Here is a 26,318-nt window from a genome sequence, read left to right as displayed (position 1 = left end):
AACAATGATATTTACTTCAATAATAAAGTTACTTTTGCAATGGAACACAAGCCTTCCCTCCGTCGCGCAATATTGTCATTGAACTTAAACAATAACGTTACTCTTGTTATAGACACAAGCCCTCCCTCTGTTGCGCCGCTCTACTTGAGAACGTTTGTACACTTCCAGTTCCAATTAGATCGATTAGGTTAATGTTCTAGTTTTAAATAGCGCTACGCAGTATCTTTAAAAGTGACCTCCGGTCTTTTCAATCACGTGTCCTTATCCGGAACACAGTGATCGGGCGTGAGGAGTTCGGAGCACAAACGCTTCAGGTAAGACCCTGTCCGGACCTTTCCCTTACTTTAAATCCAGTAAACCACTGCTCAATTTTGACTCGCAGATCTATTTCAGATCTGTCTTTGAATTCTTCCGCCATCTCGTACAGATTGACTTCACGGCGCCCTCTACATGACTTAAACCCACACCCCGGTAAATATTTCATCAATACTTTACAGACTGTGCATCATACTACTGCTTGTTTCCTTTGACTCGGCTCGCGGTGCCACCTCCCACCCACCGTTGCGTGGTCACGCTGGCGCTGGTGCACTTTTGCTTGTTTTTATTGGAACAGTGACAAACAGTTTTGCATCGCATCCTTAAAGAGATGGTGGGAAAACTCAACATGCGATATCAAACATGTTGCTTTTTTTCCAAACCAAGGGATAGTTTTACTGAATTATTTATGTGCATTGTATTTTCCGCATGGCCTGGTAACTTGCACTGATGTGTTTGGCCACCTCTTCGGATGAGCTCATCACTACCTCCAAGGCTTGTTCAATCAGCTGTGGGGTAAAGATAATATGCTTCCTGTTTGACCATTGACAACGCGTCGACCAGCCGGAGTTCTCCGCGAGTTAAGAACTGCTTCTCTGTGTGAGCAGCATGTCGACACTTCAAGACCCCGCTGTGACGGCTCAGCCTTTCACCGCTCTGAGCGTGATAAAATGAGAAGAAATGTTGAATTTAGAATTGTATTTTAATACAAAACATTTATATGCTAAGTTCTTAGCACGCTTAGGTAGTTCGGTTGATATAATTATACGCTGCAACCGTGCCCTGCACATCAAACCACGTCATGAAGACGAGATATTAGTGTTGACTCGAGCAGTGTCAGACGATTCCTCTCTGCATCAGTGCAAAGCGCTTTTGCAGCTCTGTTTCTGAGACTGTCGGACTTGTTTTAATTAGCAGCCTGCGCTCTGTTTGCCCCCCTCCCACTCTTCTCAAGTGTGTGTACACGCCTCGCGGTATTCAGAACTGTTTGCTTTACAGCGCTGACATGCGCCCACAAGCTACTTCATGACGCTAACTATTAGAATGTCGGACAATAAGCAGATGTAACTTCTAGAAGTTTTACGTGTTTTTTTAATTTATAGCCCTTGCTTTTAGTTTATACACAGCTTTGCTCTACAGACTGGAGATCGATGCGCAGAAGCAGTACGTGTGCAGCCATTACAGGACATGTCACTGCTTAAAATCAAGAGTTATATAAAATGAAAAATATTGCCCGGAGGCTGCAACAATCCTTAAATACTGTGTGGGCATCTGCACCCCCAACACCCATTGTTCAGTTCGAGTGTAACAAATGGTCACGAATTTATTTGCAGAGGATAACACCATGCGGGCAAGTGAGGAGACACTGGTAATAAAAGCCAGCCCTCCAGAGTACACAACAGGCAGTGTACTCGCTGGACTCTTAGTGACCACACCGTCATCCGCTTCAGTCAACACGCATACACAGACGTCACCCAATGATTACACTGACACTTTATTTGTGGGTGAAGAACTGCTGCAGGTTTATTTCATACAACATAGTATGATAATAAAATTGGGTTATCTTACGGGCGATCCAGGGCAGGCAGCCCCTTGCTGCTCCGCCCGCCTGGTGAGCCAGCACACACGGTGGGTCGATGCCCGGCAGTGTGGCAGATAATTATTTACAGATCATCCACTGGGTCACGTGATCTGTCTCCTACTCCCGCCCCTTCCGACAGGGGCGGAGCGTGTTGTGGCACACCCCCGGTTGGTCAGGCCCCCCAACCGCCCGAAGGACTAACGGGGCGCCGTCGCGGTCTTCCCAAAACCCCCTTCGGCTCCTGGACCTTGGCTCGGGCACCCCTACTGTGCCGGACAGGGGTACCCTTACTGTACCGCCTGTCGCAGAGGTACCCTTACTGTACCCGTCTGCATCCAGATCGCCCTGTAACTCCGCCACAGCTCTGGGGAGGCTACCGTCGCTGCCAGAGCCCCCCTCTCCTAATAGGTGTTACTGATGTCCCTTGCTAGCCAGTGCCTCTTGTACGTCAAGCAGGAACATGTCCATCCCTACCCTGGACAGGTGCACCCCGTCAGCCTCATAATACCCCTCAACCTTCTCCTGGATCAAAGCATGTCTGATGAAGCCCATGCCCCTGCGCTCCATGAATTTCTGCATGGACCTATTAAGCCTCCTACGGGACCGCTCTACTGCCGCCGGGGACCTAGCCCCTCTCCAGACCCTACGGGGGATGATTTCAGACCACCAAACCTCGCATGACCCCCCGGCTTGGCTAATGGCCTGCAAGTCAGTTTGCATCGACAGGAGCAGAGCCCTCCTCCCCCTGGCAACCAGGTCATTACCCCCTAAGTGCAAGATGATAACAGAGGGCAGGACCCCTACAACTGCCAGGCGCTGCTCAATTGTGCCGCGGGCTTCACTCCATTTCATGCCCGGGGAACCCAACCACACAAGCTGCGTAGTAGCAAAGTTCAGCGACCAGTTCCTGTGTGCTGCCCAGCGTTCCAGCCTCGTGATGTAGGAATGGCCTACCAACCAGACCTGGGGACCTGTCAATAAAGCGATGAAACGGCTTTTAGGTAATCGTATCTTTATTACACACACAAAACGATACGTTCATCATAATGGACAAAAACCCGGAGCGGGCACACAGGTCAGGGCTGCACCACAGCATTAAGGACGGACATACTTCTTAAAACAGTCCGATTCCCAGCGGCCCACCCCTTTTACTCCTTCCGGGCCCAAGCCGGCTTTGGCCGCTGAGGTAGCAGCACCAATCCTAAAGGAGTGCGAGGAGAACCTGCGCCCACACCCCGCTAGACCGGCTCTAGCCAGCGAAGCTCCCAGCAGACGCTCGAACTGAAATTTGGTAAGGGGGGATCCGTCCGCATGAACCAGAAAGGGACCAGGAGATACTGGACGCAGAGCCAGGTATTCCCTGACCAAGTGAACCGGGCAGTACCTGTTGTCCCCTAGGGTCTGTAACACCACCGTCTTCCCCCTCCCCGCCTGGTCTGTTTTTGATCTGCGAATCCGTAGCTCCAGTGCTGTATTGAGGGTCACATCCGCCATCCCCAGCGCGCAATCAGACAGGTCTTCCTTAGATTTTGCCACTAGCTCGCTGACCCTGAAAGCGCCAAAGAATGCCAGGCAGAAGGCCGTTGAAAACAAGCTGGCTTCGAACGGTGAAAAAGTCACCAGGGGTAACACGTCTAGGAGGAGCTGGAGGTCTCTGAATTCAATGGGTGCCCTGGTATCTGGTTGTCTAACCTCCTCCCTGGCCCAACCGTTCAGGGCCGCCCTAATCTTGGATGATCCCGCGGGGTCGCCACTACCATCTAGCCTGGCCTCGTGGCGCACCGCTGCCAAGTGACCACTAATCCAGGAGTGCGATCTGCCATTCTCCTTGGCCCATACCACAAAGGCCTCCACTTGTTCTTCCGCCCCCAAGGCTGAGGCACCCAGCGCCTCCCCTACAGCTCTGAAAGTCGCTAGCTCCGAGTCGTATTTCCGCCGCGCCGCTGGCGCCAGGGACCTCTCCCCCATCTTCCTCAGTCTCTCTCCCACTGAAGCAAGCGCCAGAGGTGGTCCGGGAATGGTGTCATCTCCGCCCTTGCCCGCGGCCAGGCCTCCCGGAACCGGAGCCACTGAAAGCGAGAAAGAGCGTCAGCTGCCACATTCCGTACCCCCGCGATGTGCCGCGCCCTACACTCGACGTTGCTGCGCAGACCCTCCCTGACTAGCTCCCTCAGCAGGCTCAGGACTAGCGGACACGAGGCAGTCAGGCCATTAATGGCGTGCACCACCGCCATGTTGTCTGACCAGAAGACAACCTTCCTGTTGCTCAGTGAGGCCCGCCAGAGATGCAGTGCTACTACAATTGGGAAAAGCTCCAACACTGCCACGTTCTGCGTCACCTTCTTCTTACGCCATGCATTGGGCCATCGCATCGCGCACCACTCTTCCCCCAGAATCACACCAAAACCTTCCCTTCCTGACACATCCGAAAACAAGCAGAGCTCCTGACTGGCTATCCACGGGGCCCTCCAAATGACCGTCCCATTAAAGCCCGTGAGGAATTCCGCCCACATGGTAAGGTCAGCCTTCAAGCCCGCGGTCAGTCTTACAAAATGGTGCTTCTGAGTCACCTTTGCCGTGGCCCCCGCCAGTCTCCTAGAAAACACTCTGCCTGCTGGAATCACTCTTGCTGCAAAATTCAACTTGCCAATCAAGCTCTGGACAGCCCCGAGGGTCGCTTTGTCCTTGCCCAGCAGCGCCTGGATATCCTGTAACAAGCCCTGTACCTTCTCAGCGGGGAGCCTTGACTCGCCCTTTACTGTGTCTAACTCCACGCCAAGAAAGGTCAGTACCTGCGCAGGCCCCTCGGTCTTACCTGGGGCAAGGGGAACACCCAGAAACTGTGCCAGCTCCTCAAACCGACTCAAGCCTGTCGCACACTCGTCCGACCCACTCGCACCGAAAAATAGGAAGTCATCTAGATAGTGGGTCACCTGTGTGATCCCGTGGAGTTCCCCCAAGGCCCACTGAAGGAACGAACTGAAGGCTTCGAAGTAGGCGCAGGAGACAGCACAGCCCATCGGCATGCAACGATCATAAAAGAACTGCCCTGCCCACTTGAAGCCTAGCAGATGTTGACTAGCTGGGTGAACCGGCAGCAGGCGGAACGCGGATTCAATGTCCGCCTTCGCCAGCCACGCCCCCTTCCCAACTCTCCTGACCATGTCAATGGCCATGTCGAGGGAGCAGTATACCACAGAACAAATACCCTCGTCCAGCCAGTGGTTCACCGAGTTTCCTTCAGGGTATGACAGGTGGTGGATTAGGCGGTAGGTGCCCTGTTGTTTTTTCGGCACCACCCCCAGCGGTGACACCAAGAAATGGTCCAAGGGCGGGCTGCTAAAAGGTCCCGCTACCCTACCTGCTGACAACTCTTTCCTCACCTTTTGGTCCACCACCCCGGGCATATCCCTAGCGGATTTCAGGTTCCTCGCATCTCTGGACTCCAGCGGCCCATTGTAGGGAATCCTAAAGCCATCGATAAACCCCCCCGCCAGGAGCGGTCTGTCCCGGAGCAGTGGATAACGCCTAATGAGTGGGAGGATATTTCCCAGGATGATGGGTGAGGGACCCTTGACCGGGGCCGTGGCGCTCTGTGGTGCAGACAGAAATGCGGGGGGCGTGACTGGTGTGTGAGGGGGGGGGGGGACTGACGGAGGAGGGGGGCCATGTGTGGTCTCAGAGTCGGGCGTCAGTCCTGCTGGGTGCTGTGGGCTGAGGTGCGCTCTGGCTGGAGGAGCACGAAGTGGCAGGGTGCTGCGCGCCGCACTTGCTGCAGCTATGTGCGAACTTACATGACCTCCCCCATGTGCAGTTTCCCCCATTGTAAAGGCGGCACGTCCCAGAATTGAATCGCTTGCCCTGTCGCTGCCCCCGCCCCCTGCCACCCCGAAAAGGCTGATTGGATGGGCGCTTGGTAAACTGGTCCTTCTTTCTATCAAATGCCTCCCCCTGCCCTTTATATGTCTGGTCCTTCTTCTCCCTGGTGGGGCGGCACATGTGTTCCACCCAAAGCTGAATTTCCTTCTGGTCCCACCCCAGGTCCGGGCATATGGCCATTCTTTTCCTGAAATCCTGGTCATAGTAGAACCAACCTAACCCCCCAGAGAGCCTAGCCTCCTCTTGTATCGTGCTGGCATACTGCATTAAAGCCTCACTCTGCTCCGGGGACTTCTGCACTATGACAGCTGCCAATATATTAAATGCAGATGTCCAATTTTCAATCGTCTTGTCTGGCCACCGCTGATACCTAACCCTCTCCTCCTCCTTGCGCCCCATCTTTCTCGTGTCCACCCCCGCAGACCCATGCATAAGTAATGTCAGGATGTCTATATACTCCCTCCGCCAAATTCCTTCTTTCGCGGCCTGCGGCACCAGCCATGCCAGGGAGCAGCGGCCCGATGCCAGCGGTGCCTGGGTGACAAGGGGCTTCGGGACCTGAGTTACACCCTCCCCTCCAGGCGCCGCACCACCCGTTGCTATGGTGTGCGTCGGCTCAGCAGCTGCCGGGATGGGGGGTGTGGCAACCGCCTGTGTGGGTGGCGGGGGCGCCAGTGCGCCGGCCAGTGGGGTGCTTGCTGCAATACTTGTGGAGGGGCCAGCATCCCCCGATGTTGACAACCCCGAAGCTCCCCCCAGCTCACCATTGCGCCGTTCAACGGTTGTACTCTGCCCAGCCCAGACTTGAAGCACGGGCGCCTGAGCGGGTGCGGGGGCCGACACCGGAGTCAATTGTGATGGTGCGGCCAGTGCGTCGAGGCGGCTCTGGAACACAGACATGAGGCCAAGCATCTGGTCCATGGCTTTGCCCATCTGGGCCAAGTCAGTGAGTCCTGTGGCTGATTCGAGTACCGGAGTTGTTGCGACTGCTGGGAGGCCAGAACGAGTTGCAGTCGCCTGTCGTTTCCTGGCCGGCTGGGCCTCTGGCATGTCTTTGGACGTGGGTTTACGCACCCTGGTGGACCTCCAGGGCTCTGACCCTGAAAGGCCTGGGGCGCCCTCGGAGGGGGGGGGGTTACGACCACGCCCGAGTCCTCCACCCTGCGGCCCTCAAGAAAACCTTGGGCCCACGCCGTGCCCTTCTCTCGGGCGGACGCCATAAAGTCCGCCCAAACCCCTTCCTGTGGTGCGCTCGACTGCGTCTCCTCGACCGACGTTTCTTGGGAAAAAAGTGGACCCGGTGTCCCGATATTCTCCATGGCAGGTGGGCTATTCGGAAAGTACAGCTATGCGCGTCCCCTAGCGCCTTCGCCTCGGATCCTAGCCTACGCTCGCGGGCAATCCCTCACCGGATCTGGAATGGGGTAAAAGAGCAGGGTTAGTACAGCGGAAAAGTTTTTTTTTTTTTTTTTTTTGTTTGCGCCAAGAAAAGCAAATGCGACCTTATTCTAGAACACAATGGCATAACGCATCGATTTGTACTAAGCTGACGTTGATTGTACAATGGACCATGTGACGGTTAAATTGAAGACTGTGTGTGATCAACGCTGGTGGTGGCGTCATAATAACAGAAAGCATTCCAGCGCAGACGGCTGAATGGACCCTGCAAAAGAGAAGCAGTGGCGATAGATAAATAAACTGTACCCCGACATGCATAGCGCCACGTGTGCCCCCTGGTTGTTTACCATTGTTTTTTTTTTTTTTTTTTTTTTTTTTAAAGAAATCCGCAACCCAATAGACCGGTGTTTTCTCAGAGCTGCAGGAGAAATGAATTCCCCCGACAAACAGATGATTTAACAAGCAGGACGCTCGCCGTCATAGGGACAACAACGAATCCCCGTCGTTGTCTCGACATACATGAGGGGCCAGACAACTGCCGCGCAACGAACTGCAGCATCATGCGCCTAAAATGAACACTCGCCTTTCCCTACACTGCCGACGCTGATAATCACCAGTTATCTCAACATTTTTTCGGTGCCTGGGATCGCCGCGGAAAACAATTCTCATCCGCAGCACGACCCGGCTCCCGCCATTTACCTGCACTCTGACTCGACGCGGCAAACAATGAAAGGAGAGGCTCGGCACCCCGCCATGCGGCCGTACTGCTGTAGCGCGTGTTAACCAAAACACGTGGGACCAAAAAACCCGCCGGCTATGACGCGCTGCACAAGTCCACCGCTACCTGATGCACATTCATTATTGGGAGCGCGCGCATCGCGGCCCTTAACATTAGCAAATGGCCACACCTCAACTGCTGAGAGGCGCGACGTGGCCCCTACCTAGGGAATGGCCGCGCCCCCACAGACCGCCACACCGCCACCGCCGATCCCCCACGTTGAGCCATCCAGGCCAATACCGCGTAACCCGGGACGCCCGCGTGTTGTGACTTAGGTAGTAAACCCATGCGGCCAACACCATACTTCGTGTCCGGACCTGACAAAAACCCCATACATCGCGCAGACACAGCTATTACCTCCCGATACGTACATCGAATGCGGGCAGGGGGGGCGCGATCCGCCAAATGGGAACGCGACGGCACGCAAACCCCCACGGATCCACCATCTTCATGACCATGGCAACACGGCACATGTCTGGTGGCCCCCCACCTATCGTGGGAGAACGGGTACTCCTATTCCCGCCGCGCGGCTGGCTAACCGTGTGGGCCAAGAAATCCACGCGCATAACCGTGGGGATGGAAAACACGACTTCGAAATTAAATCCCCCAAGCTGCAACCAACGAGCTGGCTGGAGAACGGCACCACAAACCCCAGCGGAGTCCCCCTGTCTAGTGGAACACGGCCCATGTCTGATGGCCCCCCAACCCATTGTGGGAAAACCGGTACTCCTCCCCGCGCGCGCCAACAATGTTCCCTTGAGATTGCAAGCTGCTGGACGCCTTCGGGGGAGGGGTTACGTGAGGTTTTTTTTTTTTTTTTGCCTCAAATAATAATCGCCGTCTGCGTATGCGGAAGCCATGGCAGGCGGTGGGGGGGTTGGGGGGGGGGCTGTTCTTATAACGCTAAACCGGGCCCCGGCGGGCTTCTGCCTGCGGGCCTCCAATATGCCTGACTCACACCGCGAACTGCCCACGCTCGAAGGCCTACCCGCTTGGGACCCGAACAAAGGCCGCGCAAGCTGCTCGCAACAAACGGACGGGGGCATGCCACACCGTCGGTCCTCCGCCCAGCCCCCCCGCAATCGCCCCTACGGCCCATGGCCCCCACCTCCAACAACCCGCATTGCCCCGCAGGGGCGCGGGCCTCTGCTTGCGCCCCCCACACCCATGGCCTCCCGGGCCACAGGGCCCTGTACGCCTGGTCATGCCCAGGGACAGGGCCGGGGTGGGAGAGGTTAGCAAGACTCACCGGACGCAGGAATTCACGGAAGCACGACGTCGCTGGAGGGGGGGCTCGGTCAGGTACCGCGGGACGGCCGGGAAATCGCGTGTCCAGGCTGGAGCGGCGCACAGGAAACAGAGGAGGAACTGGGCGAGAGGGCCTCCTAAGTAGGGGGGGCAAGCCGCGCCCCCCGCCCCCAATGGCCCGCCTCCAGCTCCAACTATAGGGAGTAATACCTAGTGGGCGTAGCCTCGCGCGCGAGGCAGCAAAGAGGAAGGCTCCGACGGGCGGCCACTAACATGCTGCCCTGCTGATGTCCCACTGCTTGGGACGCGGGCAGCGGCATATCTTTCACAACCTGTGCACTACCAACCGATGGCAAATCGGCCTTGTGAGGTCGCCAGACTGGGCCACTAATTTTACTGTTATTTTGCCACCAAATAAACACCACCCCAGCTATCTCCAATTGAAACATTTGCAATTTACGTGTTTAAAATGCAGACATTTGGCTCGTTAAGAGCTGCACAGGAAGCCATTGTAATGCAGCGGGGGGGAGAGGGGGGGTCCCGCGAAGCCTGGTCTCCACTGGGGGCATTCAAGGACGGGCCTGCAGCGTTCATAGAGCTCTGTCTAAGCCCCTGCTGGGACGCTGGCGGTCCCTTGCTTTTATCCACCCAGGTTGTCAATTTTATCAGCTTTAAAGGGATTAAACCGCCTTCTGCATGTGAAAATAACTGGCGCCGAGCTCTCGCGTTTCGCAGCTATTTCCAACGAACTGCTCATTCAGTCCGACTATTTTTATTGACATTTTGGCCATGTTTAGCTCATTACTAAACGAAGACTACGAGGCCCAGAATGCAGAGGAAAACAACGGACTGGTTTAGATACTCACAGATTTACCTGGCAGCATTGAGAGTAGCGTGGGAGCATCTTTAATTTTGTAGAGAAAAGAAAACTCTTAGAGGTTAAAAAGATTAAGCCAAAAAGAAGACAGCACAGACCAGGTGGGATCAAAATGGAGCAAATGAACCGCCTGCAAGGTGACTTTCATGCAGTCTTGTCTTTTTCTACCATCACCCCGCAGTAAGCATGCTGTGACTTGTGTAACTACTTTTTCTCCATTATAAACATGGTTTAACCCAGGATGCTCGGTGATACTAGTTTCCATTCTGCCTGCCCCCACTCCTCCTCCACCTCATCCACTCCTCCTACACCTCCACTCCCCCTCTCTCCTGCCACCTCCACACCCTCTCTCCCACACCTCCACTCTCCCCTCCACTCCCCCACTCTTCCTCCACACCCCCCTCTCTCCTGCCACCTACATCCCCCCTCTCTCCTGCCACCTCCACTCCCCCTCTCTCCCTCCACCTCCACTCCCCCTCTCTCCCTCCACCTCCACTCCCCCTCTCTCCCTCCACCTCCACTACGCCCCTGTCTCCCACCACCTCCACTCTGCCCCTCTCTCCACCTCCACTCACACTTCCCTACCTCCACTGCCCCTTCGTCCCTCGGCCTGTACTCCCCCTCTCTTCCTCCACCTCCACTCCCCCCTCTCTCCCGCCACCTCACTCTCCCCTCCACTCCCCCACTCCCTCCCACTCCCCCCCACTCCCCCACTCCCCTTCCTCCCACTCCCCCTCCTCCCACTCCCCCCTCTATCCCTCCTCCCACTCCCCCCTCTCTCCCGCCACCTCCACTCTGCCCCTCTCTCCCACCACCTCCACTCCCCCTCTCTTCCTCCACCTTCACTCCCCCTCTCTTCCTCCACCTCCACTCCGCCCCTCTCACCCTCCACCTCCACTCCGCCCCTCTCTCCACTTCCACTCACACCTCCCTACCTCCACTCCCCCTCTCTCCCTCCACCACCACTCCCACCTCTCACATCCACTCCACCTCCCTCCCTCCACCTCCACCCCCCTCCATCTCCTTCCCCCTCCCTCCCTGCACCTCCACTCCCCCCTCCCTGCACCTCCACTCCCCCTCCCACCTCCACTCTCCCTCCACCTCCACTCCCTCCTCCCTACATCTCTACTCCCCTCTCCCTCCACTCCCACCTTCCACCTCTACCCCCTCCACCTCCACTCCCCTTTCCCTTCCATCCACCTCCACTCCCACCTCCCTCCACCTCTCTACACCTCTACTCCCCACTCCCACCCTCCACCTCTATCCCTCCACCTCCACTCCCCTTACCCTTCCCTCCAGCCTCACCCCCCCTCTCCACCTCCATTCCCCCACCACCTCCACTCCCTCCACTCCCACTACCACCTCCACTCCTCCACACCTTTACTCCCGCCTCCACCTCCTCTCCCCCTCCCTCCACTTCCACTCCCTCCTCCCTCCTCCTCCACTCCCTCCTCCCTCCACCTTCACTCCCCCCTCACTCCCTTCACCTAACTCACTCAGCCCCTCCCTCCCCCTCCTCCCACCCCTCCCTGCCTGCACCTTCACTCCACTCCTACCCTCCCCCACCCCACCCTCCCTGCACCTCCACTCCCCCCACTGCACCCTTCTTTGCATAAACCAAAAAACTAGAACACATTTTTGGTGTTAATTGTTGTTTTTATTACGATACTTCATTTGTATACAATGCTGTCTAGGTTATATATAAGGTAACAAATGGTTATAACACTTTTTTAATTATAACTTATAACTTTTAAACATGCTGCACAACATTCACAATGCTCTGCAATACATATTAAAAACGTTAACAAAACCAATAGCTCTCTCTAAACACTTATAAGGCCCTAAAGGCGAGACCTATTGGCTATGCCAATGCTTGTTTACTTGAGTGACAGCTATCTGTTCGCTTCACAAATCAGGCGACGACAACATTGTCGTGATTTGTAATTCAAGGATTCATTTAGTTTACGCAGAAGTTAATGACATCACGTGATCAAGATTCTGCTACGGTTTTAAGCAGTGCTGAAAACGCGTGCCTTGGGAAATCCGAAGTACCTATACAAAGCCTCGCTGGATAAAGTAAGAATTTCACACTTATTTCTCCTGTGAGTGCTTTGATGGCAGGACCTGCAGATATTATGAATGTATACCGGCTGTTGTGGTCTCGGTGAGCCTCCATTTTTAGGTCTGGTTTTTCAGCACAATGGTCTCCTCCAGTAATTTCTGTACCAATCGCAGCACTAGGTCTGGCAGCTCCTTTGGCATTACCAACTGCAGCATTACAACCGCCATCATCATATGTGTACCCACCACCATTATCACCATCACTAGTGGTCCCACGGCCACCAGTAGCATTGCCACTGCTACTGTAGCGGGGGAGAGCCCCTGCTTGGCCCCGCACAGGCCCACTTATCGCAGCTTTGTAAATAACACACCCGCACAAAGTGCTTATGTGTTGGTAGAGACCCCATGCATCCTTACGGTCGTTAATTTATTTCTCTTGGGCCGCGTCTCGCCCAGTGAGTGACATAAGTGGAACTATGTTTAGTAGAGGTCAGGTGGCTCTCCACATCCCTCCTATACTTTATTGAGTTCGACCAACCAGTTCTTCACACAGGTTGCATGTTGCATACAAAGTCTCTTAGCCTTTAGCTGGGGGCAGAACTTCTGGCTCCGGGAGCTGTTTCGTTCATTGTGTAGCAGTAGCCTGCTTCCTTGCTGGCCATGGCCTCTGCTTTCTTGTTCTCCAAACAGCTATAAGCATCTTTTCCAGAGAAATGTTTGCCCCACTGGTATGTCCATCTCCAGCCGCCTCCTCGACTTCATCTTCAACAAGCCTTGGAGCGGCAAACACTTTCTTGAACCAGGAAACATTTCTGGTGACTGTGCGAAATCCTCGCAGTGCTGTGATCATTGTGCCATTTATCGTGACAACTTTCAAGTCTTCAGGTTCACAGTGGGTTCTGAACTCTCATCCAGTGTACCTGCATTGACGATCACCTCATCACCCGCATGCAGGGAGGGGTGTTGTGCTCTCCAGCGTGCACTCACTTTCTGATTGGTGACTTCCCGCCTGGCTTGTGTGGCTTCACTGTCAAGGTTCGCAGGGTGCTACTCCGGACTAGCAGGAATGCTGTCCTGCGTGGTTTTCCAGAACAACAGGTGTGCTGGTGCGCAGTTGGTGATGCTGTGACGGGTCTGCCAGTAGTCGTTTAGAAACCTGTGTAGACAGCATTCGGCGTCCTCACCTTGCTCCACTCCTATTTGGAGAGTGCTGGGAGAGTACGCATCAATCTCTCCACTTCCTCATTTGCTTGAGGCCACTGTGGGGTGATTTTCCTGTGTTTTATGGCAAGAGAACTGAGGTAATCCTGAAATTTATGCCCCTAAAAGGGCGGACCGTTGTCCAACTTTAGTTCATCCAGCAGACCCAGCATCACAAAGGTCTTATCTATGACTGTCTTGACATGAGGAAAAGTGATGGACAACAACTCTATGACAGGAAACTTCGAGTGTGAATCCACCATCATCACCATGCTTCTGCCATGAGGAAAACTCCCAAAGACAATGCTGCCTTTGGTCCTGGGCTCCAGGCTCAGTTTCTGAGTAAGAACGGGTGTGGGCAGCGAGTCTTCACTGGTTATGGCGCATGAGTGGCAGTATCGCACCACCTCGTCGACGAGAGCGTCCATTCCCGGGAACCCTACTTTGCTGCGGAGCCGGGCTTTAGGCTTCACTGTGCCTAAATGCTCTAGGTGAGTCAGACTGATCCCCCAGCTACACAGGTCTTTAGGGACCACGATCATTTGGCCCCATAGCAATAATCCATGCTGCCCTTCACATAGCTCGTTCTGGACCCTCCACAGTTTTTGTCTTGCGCGTTGATCCTCTCTGGTTAGTGATCAGGATCCATCGAGGAAACGCTGCCATTGCCTCTGGGCCAGTGCCTCCATGGATCTTACCAGATTCGCATCTTGGTGCTTCGATGAGCTCCTCTAGGGTCAACGCCTTTGGGCAGGCTCTCTGAGCAATCCTCTGGACGAACTCTTTGGTCAGCTCCTCCTCCCGGGTTGATTGTGGGGTCTCCTCAGGCAGGGGATAACGCGAAAAGTAGCCAGCAGGGTTGTTAGTGCCTCGGTGGTAAATTATGTCAAATGTGTATGCTTGCAGTTGTACCTCGATCCTCGGAGGAGCTAGCCGGGTAGTGTGAATGAACAGAGGGAGAAGAGGCTTGTGGTCGGTCACTATTCTGAATTCCTGTCCACCGAGATAGAGGTGGAAATGATGGCAAGCCCACCTTATGGCCAGAGCTTCCAACTGCATTTACGTCTCCGAAAGGGCTCTGCGGGCACATGCTATTGGTGTCCACTCTCTATCAGCGCCTTTCTGCATGAGCACGACCCTTAGGCCATCAGGGCTGGCATTGAGATCAACTCTGTCCTCTTATTTGGGTGGAAATGCATCATGGTGGTCTTGTCCATGAAGGCATCCTGGTTTGCTTTGAATGCCTTGTCAGCTTTGTTATCCACTCCCAGGACACCCCGGAACTTGTGAGTGCCCTTTAGGGTTCCGACAGAGAGTCCAAGTTGAGAATAAAATGTCCACAATAAGAGGCCATTCCGAGGGACATCGAGTTTCTAGGAGTGAGCGCGGTTTGGATTGCCAGGGCTTTCTTTGGATCCACTCGCAGGCCCTCCTGGGAGAATATGTATTAAAAAAAACTCAATGGAGTCCTGATAGAAAGAATATTTGTTCTTGTTCAGTGTCAGACCACTGTCTGACAGGCATTACAACGTGTCTCTTAAGCGAACATGATGCTCTTCAAGGCTGTTCGAGAAGATGAGGATGTCACCACCTAAGTTAATGACCCCAGCGGGCCAGACAGGGTCTACTTGATGGCTTTCTGGAAAACCTCTACCGCAGAGGATACGCCGAAGCTCAGTCTCTTGTACCTTCTCAGTCTTATGTGCGTAGAGAAGGTTGTGATGTATCTGCTCTGAGGTGCAAGTTCCAGCTAATGATACCTGGAATGGAGGTTGAGTTCAGAGAACCACTTGGCCCCATTATCATCGGCCACAATGTCGTCTATCGTGGACGTGATATGACGCTGTCGATGAGTACCCTCACGGTCATGTCTGCAATCTTTACTGTGCACATTGGGGGTGGCCGGCACCAGTGCTCAGCATACCTTGCTTAACGATACCACAAAGATGTCCTCCTCTTTGTTGTCTGTTTGGGCTCCGTGCTCATAATCACTGTCTGTTTCCTGGTCTGGAGTGTCATCCAGGGAAAGCTGCCGGAGCACCGCTACAGCCCTTCACGGCTTGTCAACAGGGATTCAGAACCTTCCACTACAGCATACTTTTGAGAAATTATTCAGCTTTCCACATTGTGAGCACATTTTTCCTTTTGAACAGCACAGGTCAGATGTAGAATGTTCTAGGCCACAGTTGCCACGGGACCCGTCTGATTTTGACTGTGCTTACGGGCACATCGGTCCTGGTCATCTCTGGATGGCGTCTGCATTTTCTGCTTTGATTGCAGAGGGCCTCTGCAGGCAGGGCATGGCAGGGCGTTTGTTGAGGGCTGCTCATCTCCTCTGCCCGTGAGTTCAACAGCTGCTGAGATCGGTCGAGGATGGGAATGTGATCAAGAGAGATCCCTGGCTTTCTCAGAATCAGCCAGTGAAGGACCGTGGACCGACATCCTTGAATTACTTGTGCTCGGATCACGTCTCGCTGGTCATGGAAGGTGCACATGCTCACCAACTTCCCCAGCCATGCATTAAACATGTTGACAGACCCTGTGTCTGACTGCATGGCCTGCCGCAGTTTCAAATGCTCAATGTCAGGGTTTATTCAAGGGTCAAAGTGTTTATTCAGTGCCCTTACTGCTGTGTCAAAGCCGTTGTCATCACCGGTGTCCTGTAGCATCTCGAGGAATTCATATAGTTCAGCCCCACCATAGTGCATGAGTAATGACTTTTTGAGAGCTCCATCTGCCTCTGTCATGATTCAGAAGTAGTGGTTTTGGTGTCCTAACCATGAACACCACCTAGGTGCTGCCATCACCGGACCAACCAATTCACTGAAGGCAGGTAGCGGTGTCACAGCTGCGTGGACATAAGGATGTGGGACCCGGGGAGCGGCCAATCCTGGTTGCTCCTGGATACTCATCCCTGTGATTCCCTATATCTGCGATGACAGGTGATGGTGGGTATTAGTCTTATTTGAGGGAGCTTATATCCTTGCACTCTTGTATTATGTCGTTTTTTTGTGTCATAGAGTTTTTAGTTCTGTTTTTATTTGTTATTTTTTGCTTTCAGACTTGAAGCCTTATCCTTTGGGGCACATCATGTCCCAGAACCTCCAGGGGGATTCTTGGACTACTGGATTGAACACTCACCCTGCGGGTCCCCCCGCACCGTGCAACGAGAAAAGGGGAAGGAGAAGGCATCAACTTCCACAGCCTGCATGCTGTCAGGTCGACCACCGCCTCATGGGCCGGCCTACCTTTGAGGGTCTTGGTGCTCCGCGTGACTCTGATGTCCTGACACTCTCTGTAGAGCCTACCACAGGGCTGCTATGCAGGCTGCAATGTTGCGGCCGCTGTGATTACAACAGCAGTGTGTCCTGGGTGACGGGAACCATGCCGCTGGTAACGGCGGGCAGAGCATCTACTGCCTTGCTCGACCTTTGCAGGGCTGCAGGTCAGGAATCGCTTGGGAGCAGCTATGGAAGGATCTAGGCTTGCACGTCTTCTGCGCAAGTCGGGCTGACATGCATCTTCAGTTTGCCTTGTCGTAGAAAACGGCATCACGGAGTCAGTGCAGATAGCAGCACATTCAGCACCGACTCATTGGCAGTGGACATAGCTCCCTACCAGCCTCATCTCCAGTGTAGCGGGGTAGAGACCCTGCATGGCCCCACATAGGCCTGTTTATCGCAGCGCTGTAAATAATGGACTCAAACACAGTGCTTATGTGTCGGCGAAGACGCCGTGCAGCCTTAGACCTGTCTATTTATCTCCTCAGGCTGCGCACGGCCCTTGGAGTGAGATAAGTGGAAATTATGTTTAGTAGAGGCCAGATGGCTATCTACAGCTACCAGTATTAGCGCCACCATTATCATTACAACAACCACTATCATGACTGCCATTGACATACCACGAACACCATTGCTATTAACACCAACACAATTATTACCACCAGTAGCACTACCACCACCACCACCACCATGACCACCACTATAATCTCTACCGCATTACCACAACCACCACTGCCACGATTATCACAACCCCAATGAGTACCACTGATACCATCACCATTGACACTACCAACACCGCTCCCATATTTTTCACCATCACCATTAATAACATAGTAAATAAGTCTGGCTTCAATCACCTAACGTGCAATTGAAGGGAGAAATAAATTATGTTTGCATGTGTTTGCTTGTTAAAGCCAGACATAATTGCTTTACCAATGCTTCTTTCAAATTAGCCTGAAGGGGCTCCTTTGAGGAGCAATATATCTCTTGTGTGTTAAGATAAAAGAGACGTAATTGCCAGTTTTTTTTCTGATGGAAGCAGCATTTCTGAATTCAAAGAGATACTGATTAGTTATGCTCTGCGTGACTCGGGTTTTTCACATCGCATATTCTAATAACAGTTTTTGTTTTAATTTATCCTCCCACTGTTAGCTTCCTGGATCTTTCATTTGAGTACTTAGTCCCAGCTGACTATACTGTGGCGCTAATGAGCTCCAGGGGGTTGTTTCCGTGTCTTCATTGGCCCTTTCACTTTGAGATGCGAAGTGGAAAAGGAGCTGTAGAAGCCACAACAACATCCTCTCTCTAAGGAGCATATTTTTTGAAGGATTGTGATTCTAAACAGTGGAAGACAAACAAACTGCAACAATATTTAACTACATGACATCTATTGTTTTAATTTTCTTCCACTGATGCATCCTTAATGCTAAATAATTAACATTTGCACTCATATCATACTTTAATTCCAGACACAGAAAACTATTGACAAGGAAGTAAAGCATTGTCTTGGGATAGTGGGCTACAACGTTTAAAATAGATAAAAGGGCAAGGTGCAGCATATGCTTGTCGTTTTTAGATGTGCCGGTCCCTTATCCCAAGGGTATTCCTCCAAGTGACTCCCCACGTGCCTGTAGACCAATCAGGCGGTAGGTCAATGTGTTGGCCAGTGTTTGGGCTGTTTGTGGGTATTTTTATGGTCTTGCGGGACAGTTTTTACTGTTAATTCCCTGACATTAAAGCAAACTTTGCCTGCAGTAAGATCAAACCTGCCCCAGTTTCCAATGTGGGTCACTTTTTTTAACTGTCTAATTCACTGATGTGGTCCAGTTTTATTTTGGTGCCCAGGTTTATTTTCTGTCCCAGTCCGACCCTGCTCTTAGTTCCAGTTGGAGTGGATGTACCCTGATACTGGCGTCCATCTGTGTCTCAGTGTCACATGCTTGTGTGGGACTACAGATTGATTGATCCGAGGGAGATGTCTTCCTGGGCCATATGCTAGACAATGTGTTGTGGGTCTCAGCTTTGTCTTGGTTTTAAGGACTGTTGACAGAGGATACCTGAAGCTGAGGAAGATCAAAGGCAGAGTAGAGAGCTGCAGTCAAACAGGTTTGCTTCACATGCATTCCTGTGTATCACATTTCTTTATTATTTTCCCAAACAAAGCAGGACATAACACAGTGCATTACGAAAACCAATTACAGCTACTACTGTCTGGTTGCACAATCTATACAGTACCCAAGCAGGAATAATGACAACCAGAATGTCAAAAGGAGCAGTCAAGGTGCTACAACAGTCCATTGCATGTACAGCCTACCTACCCAAGGAGAAGGTAAGAGGAGTGAGAAAAATATAAAGTCCTAAAGAGGTAAACAGAAGGAATGAAGTACAAACATGAAAAGTGCTTATGTAACATCATTCCGTCCTATAGAGACTTCTTCCAACAAGCTGAGAAAGGTCCAGATGAATGCATGGTCATCTCAATTTTATTTAGATCCCCCTATTATGTGAGCTGCAGCCCTTGCAAGCATGAGGCTCTCTCCGCAGGCACAGCACTACAACACCCAAAATAGGTCTAACAGGCTATTTCATGAACTGAATTAGCCTATCATTTATTTTGCATATCAATGTTTCAAATGCTGCCATTTCATACATAGCTTCCAGCCAATTTTGGTGATCTGGAAATACTGGTATTGCCCACAGTCATAGAATACCCAATTTTTCTACCTCCAATGCTGTGGTCAACCACCTGCACATGCAGCAGGTCATGGGTGGTAATTAGCAGGATCATGTAGTAATGTGAGCTTTGGCAAAAGGGTCATTGTCTGATCAGGATGCTCTCCAAGTCTTACCCTTTATCATGACCTTCACGGAGTTGCTCCCATTCCCCTTCTTGAAATTGTGTGTCTAATCGTACTTCCTACCACGTCTTAAGTGATGCTGAAGTGGTGTGAGAAAATATGTTAAGAATCAGGTTGGAATATACATTTGAAATCGTGCCACCCCCAAATCAATTTAATATGTAGTCAGGAATCGGTGAGCATTGAAGTGGAAGGGAAATGTTTCTCAGCATTGCTTTTAGAGAATGAGCCAGTTGGCCATATCTCCATCTTTGCATCTGTGGGAGTTTATATTGTATCATTAGGGCCAAGAATGACATTACTAAACCACCTTTCAACATGTCATCTACACTAGTAACCGTGCAAGCTTAACATATGGACCAGCAGATTTCCTACCCACCTATCTGTATCTAACTATTCCACCTCAGCGGAGCCTGTGAGTGTAAGAGGTCATAGACTTTCAACAATTTATGTGCTTTCTTTCAAGTCTGAGTTGATGATTGTATGATGGAATTAGACTGCATGTGGGTCGTACTTTGGCATGGTTAGTACATATCCAATTCACTGGATGCATTAAGGATCGGACACTCCATAAGGACCCAAGGCAGTGTTGAAGAACCAGAACCTTTTGGGCCTGGCGGCGCAGGGTACGCCTTAATCTCCTGGGTTCTCCTGCTTCAGCTAACAGAGACACAGGGACACTCTGTCGGCGTAAAAGATCAGATTTTATTAGCTACAGCTAGTACAGTTGTCCTAGAAGTACACACGGTATGTTCTCAGGAGACTGCCACTTCACTCCGTGGCGTACAATCTTATATTGGTATAGGAGACATATACATTAACCAGAAAACACTCCTATCACACACATCGAGAGCCAATAAGGGAAGTTTGAGATAGGACAGAGCCAATAGAAAAGGTTGGAAAACAAGGTATCGAGTAACTCGAAGAAGCCTCTCCTTCAACTGTGTTTGCCACCCCTCCCACAGGTTAAGGTATTAACGTGTCTGTAACTGACTTGCAGGTGGCGAGATACGTTTGTGTGTTCTGGAGGACAGTTGTGAAACGAGAGAATACGAGCAGAAGACAGCGAAGGCCAGAAGATAAGATAAAGTCAGAAGAGAATAGTGTGAACCAACAGATAGTTAAGACAGGGATTAGAAAAACCAGACAGGGATTAGTGTATTCGGCCAGTCCCTAACACCAGCTTTGTAAATAGAGGCAGAAGGCTATTTTGACACAATATTGGGGGAAAAGCAGAAAAGACTTTGTTCGCCGTGCTGCCTGAGTGAGGGCAACACAAAATGGCGGCGGTTTACAAAATGGCGGGTTAATTCGATCGAAGTCGAAAATCGAATTTCCTCAGACCCTCCTTTTGCCAGAACTCAGGCAATAACATACGGACTAATGTTAATCTGAGTCGATGTCAATGGTCATGAGGTCATCAAGCTGTTGTTGCAACATCATTTTGATATTCTCTGTTCTCTGTGACTTAGGGTTTGGGATGCACATAGTAGCACAAAGGTCACAAATGGCGGGACCACAGTGCATACAGAGACAACAAGAGAAAATGATAGCCAAAACCATTCCAAGGAATGTTAATACCTTCCAACCCCATTTGGACAGTAGTCCCCAAAACCACCCCAATAACGACCAATCTCCTTTGTCCTGATGAATCGACTCGGAGATTATGTGTAACTTAGAGATGGCCTGGTATACTGTCGGAGCGTCATCAGGTATATAAATACAGCAACTTGATTTGATCAATTTACATACTCCACCACGATCTGCAAGAATAATATCTAAAGCAACTCGATTCTGTAATGTCATAAGACGATCCGCCTGTAGTTCCGCTGTAATATTACTTAGAGCTCCTACAGTGATGTCTATGGTGTTCTCTACCACACGAACCAGTTGCCTCATATTCCTACTGTTTGCCATAGGACCCCAAAAAGGCAGAAATCCTTTAAGGAAGTCTCCTCCCTCTTGTCCTGCTGTGTCTTTGGAATCAATAATCCCTCTGCCATATCTGTTTTTATGAAAATTTGAAGAAGCAGTATATGTAGGGGGAAGAAGGAAAGCTATATAGCAGGTTCCAGAAAAATCAGTCGGTAACCATGTATAGGCTCTATCGTGACCGATAAAATACGTGCCCTGAGATGATACTAACAGCGGCGAATTCTGAGATGAATGGATGTACGTATGGGAGCAAAAGCTTTTTCTCTGTTCGGTGTCAGCAGTCTGACCATTTATTTGCAAACAGAAATTGCCTTGATGAGGTATAGTCCAAATTGGTGGAGATTTGCCCTGTTTGACCTTATCACTAAGACTAGTGATGTAATGGGTGACGTTCCAATTAGTGTATGCTTCTCTCTCATCGATAGAAATGTTACTATTTTCCATGATTTTAGCCATAGCTACCATTCCTTTTATCAATGAACAATGACTGAAATCTGATCCACCAATATAAGAACTGACAGGTCGTTTAAATCGGCTTTGATAGGCATTAGAGAAAATTACAAAATAAGCCCAAGCAGAACCTTCATAAGAGAACGGAAGGACTAAATATGGCATCCCTTTTTCTGTGGCATGGGGCATTAGTCCACACACCCAACAGTTGGTTGTATTAATCACTAATTGGTGTTGATGTAATAACTGGATAAAAGAGTTATTGTAATATTCGGTTCTTCGAATCAGTTCATGTTGAGGAAGTGTATGAAAAAGATGTGGAGAGATAGTGGAATAAGAAGGCACAGTGATAGAAGAAGGGACAACTTTCTGCTGCATAGCATGAACAATCCAACCTATACACGCCATTAAAATACACAATAATATGAAAATACATAAGGTTATACCACAACGACTATATACTATTTTACAGTACTTCTTCATTTTTTCTTTTCTCTCTCTGTCTCCTAATGTAGTCTCCATCTTCTAAGTGGATGCTCACGGCAATCTTCCTCAATCACTTGGTTATGATTATCTGCCATCCTATGACACTGCACGTCCTGCAGACCTATTGCCACTACTCAGGTCGCAACCAAGACTCCTACCGTGACCCTGCAACCGGGATAGAAACTACATGGAAGAGAGAATCTCAAGTTTTCTTCTTTGGTGTAGGTCTCAAATTATAACGATCCTTATCAGGTACAGTCTGATCCTGAAACAATGTTCGTGGATCTGTGGTATTCAGACGAAGGTGCGGTGGTACAGCTTCCTGGAGAATGTCGTTGCTTTCTTTCTCTGACAATGTTCCATTCACGTGTGCATCACTAAATGGTACAAAACGAGGAACCTTCTCGCTTTCAGAGTCTCTTTTACCCTTGCGGACCCACTGATCGAAGGGCAAAGGCAAAGCCACCTTCTTGCAGTGCACACCGTGAATCCAATTCTTCTTTCCTTCAACTTTCACTGCTGTACGGGTTGTTAGTAACCCCTGACGAGGTTTCCTCCAGCGAGGCTCCAAATTCTTCGTCCTTTGGAAATTCTTCACACAGACCCAATCGCCTGGTTGGATGGAATGACCTGAATCTGTGGAAGCCTCTGAACCTGTTGATGAAGAATACGCAATTTAGTTGTGAGGTCATGCAAGTAATCAATCAACATCGGGTATGGTATAACAATCTCATAAGGGCTAAGTCCCAAACGAGAATGCACAGCCGTTCTGGTGGATAAGAGAGCCAAAGGTAGGGCATCGGGCCAACTAAGGCCTGTACTGGCTTGTATTTTAGCCAGTTTAAGCTTTAGAGTGCCATTATAGCACTCTACTAGACCCGCCGACTGTCGATGGTTTGCCGCATGGAATTTTTGCTTGATGCCAAGACCTGCACAAACTTTTTGCATGACTTGGCCCACAAATTCACTCCCATTGTCACTCCAGACAATGCGCGGCAATCCAAATCTAGGAAAAAATTCCTTTAAAAGTATTTTGGCTGTGGATAGAGCAGTATTGTCTTTCAGGGGATATGCCTCTATCCATCTGAAAAAGGCACATACCACCACTAGAACATATTTGAGATTGTTGCATCGTTTCATGTGAATGTAATTGATTTGCAACACCTCAAATGGATAGGTCGGAGGAGCAAAGTGACCTGCTGGAGTTGGGGTTCCCTTTCCCGGATTGTACATTAAGCAAATGATACAATGTTTCACTACATTTTCTGCACATTTCGGTATTCCCTCATTCTGCCATACTGGAGCTAAAAGCTTGCATATTCCTTTCGCACTTAGGTGGGCTGGACCATGCGCCATAGTAACTACAGGTAGTACATAGGCGTCTGGTAACAGCCAACGTTGGTGCTCTGACAGTTCCACCCAACAACCCATCTCATCTAACATTCCTGTACTTTCTTTCCATCTACTCAATTCTTTCTCTGTAACCTCTTCTTGAATTGATTTCACACTTTCTACTGTGTTTTCATACATTCCTCTTTCTCTGACCCAATTTGCAGGGCCCGCAACATACATGCGACTTGTAGTATCTCTGGCTGTCTTTTTAGCTACCTCGTCCGCAAATGCATTTCCACGACCAATATCGTCGGTAATCTTCTTGTGCGCACTACACTTCACGATTGCTATCTGGGTAGGTAAAGCAAGTGACTCAAGAAGGTCAGTTACCAACTGACAATGTTGTATTTTAGTGCCATGGGAAGTAAGGAATCCCCTTTCTTTCCATAGACGTCCGAAATTGAACGCTACACCAAAAGCGTATTGGCTATCGGTATACACGTTCACTCTTTTTCCTTTAGATAACACACACACTCTAGTTAAGGCTATCAGTTCAGCTGCTTGAGCTGAGTTATGTCTGATGCGTGCTGTTTCTACGACTGTATGCAAAGTAGTAACCGAATAAGCTGAAGTTGTCTCTCCATTAGGAAGCCTAAAACAAGAACCATCTACCCATAGCGTTACATCCGGATTCACTAATGGCGTATCTGTCAGGCCAATTCTACCCTTTGTCTCTTCCTCAGTATGGAGGAAACAATCATGTTGTTCTTGAACACCTTTCTCTTCTGGAAGAGGCAACAAAGTAGCTGGATTTAAAGTGTTACATTGTTTGATGTGTACGTGACTAGCTAAAAGCGTCAGCTCATATCCAGTCAAACGGGCACTCTTAAGATGCTGCGTTTTTGTTCTGTTTAGCAAAGTATCCACTGCATGTGGCACCATAACAATGAGAGTATTATCTAGCACCACTCCAGCCGACTGACGAATGGAAATAGCTGCTGCTGCTGTCGCTTTAAGACAGCTAGGCAATGATTTAGCTACTGGATCTAACGTAGCTGAGAAATAGGCACATGGCCGCTGTTTGTCTCCAAATCGCTGCGTTAAGACTGACAACGCACAACCTTCTTTTTCATGAACATAGAGCGTAAAAGTTTTACTGTAATCAGGAGTACCTAGTACAGGAGCAGAACACAGAGCAGCACGTAAGTCAGCAAAACTCCTCTGACATTCGTCAGTCCACGGAAGGGGCTGAGGCGTATCTTTCAAAGTGAGTGCCAACAAAGGTTTGGCCAACAGAGAGAAGTTAGGGATCCACTGCCTACAATAGGAAGTAATGCCCAGAAAGGCACGTACCTCTCTTTGTGTGGATGGCACAGGCATTTGCGCAATTGCTTGAATACGTTCTGGGGTTAATCGTCTTCCTTCCTTTGATAAGATATGACCCAAGTAGGTAACCTCTCGAGGAACATATTGTAGCTTAGAAGGTGAAACCTTATGATTAAGATCGGACAAGTGTTGCAACAATGCAACCGTCACATTCTTGCATATGTCCTCTGAATCAGCAGCTATCAACAAGTCGTCCATGTACTGAATAAGAGCAGCACCAGACGGCAAAGAAAAAGCATCAAGATGACATTTCAAAGCTTGACTATAAATAGAAGGACTTTCACAATAGCCCTGAGGTGCGCGCTTAAACCGGAAGCTTCAGCCTCCAAGAGAGAAGCCAAAAATATCTCTACTTTCTTCGGCAATGGGAATACTAAAGAAATCATTTTTCAGATCGATAACAGAAAACCAAACCGCTGTGGAAGGTATCATTGTCAACAGTGCAGTGATATCTGGGACAACTGGAAACTGTGGTACAACAATTTTGTTAACCTCCCGAAGGTCAATCACAAAACGATAAACAGGAGGCTGAGAAGGATCAGTGCGTTTAAGAACGGGAAGAATAGGGCTATTAAATATGTTTCCTCTTGTTTCCTCAACCACTCCCTTCTGAATTAAATCATGAATGATTTCCAAAAGCGCTCTTTCACCTTCAGTGGAAATTCTATATTGAGGAACGCGTGGCAATTCAGCATTGGGCTTGAGAGTAAAAACATACGGTGGGATCTCAAGACAACCAACATCATTCGGACCCGTAGCCCAAAGCGTTGCAGGAAGAGAGAGCAATTCAGGTGGGAACTGATCTTTAGACAAATACATTGGAGAGGTCAATCTTTGTCCTAGAGTAAGATATACAGCAGAAGGAGAACAAGATATTGTGGCATGTATTCTTTTTAGTAGATCTAAGCCCAATAGATTCTCGCCGCAACCATTCGTTAAGAGAAGCGGAGCTTCTAAATCATAAGGGCCAATTGAAATAGGCAAAGGGCCAGAGACCGGGTTACGAACTGGGGCACCAGAAAAACCTACAGATACATTTGTTAAGCCAGACAAAGGTGCCCGAGGGAGTTGTGAATGAATGATAGAACTTTTCATAGCACCAGTATCTAAAAGAAATGGCTCTGAAACACCCATTGTAGTGACATTAACATAAGGTCCATTCTGATCTACTGGAATCAACACAACTCCCTTACTTTGTCCATGGCTGTCCTAGTTAGCATGAAGACCTTCATTATCGCCTTCAACATAACAA

At 50.2% G+C, this 26,318-nt stretch overlaps 1 long non-coding RNA gene across 1 annotated transcript in view; it reads right to left on the bottom strand.

Moving 5' to 3' along the window:
- LOC146867602 (uncharacterized) overlaps positions 1 to 26,318 on the bottom strand; it is a 356,358-nt gene that overhangs the window by 107,389 nt on the left and 222,651 nt on the right. The window lies entirely within an intron of this gene.

This window comes from Triturus cristatus, chromosome 1_2 (genome assembly GCF_964204655.1).
Source record: "Triturus cristatus chromosome 1_2, aTriCri1.1, whole genome shotgun sequence".
Taxonomy (NCBI): domain Eukaryota; kingdom Metazoa; phylum Chordata; class Amphibia; order Caudata; family Salamandridae; genus Triturus; species Triturus cristatus.
Note: the sequence above shows the minus strand (reverse complement) of the source record. Positions and strands in the feature narration are given on the sequence as shown.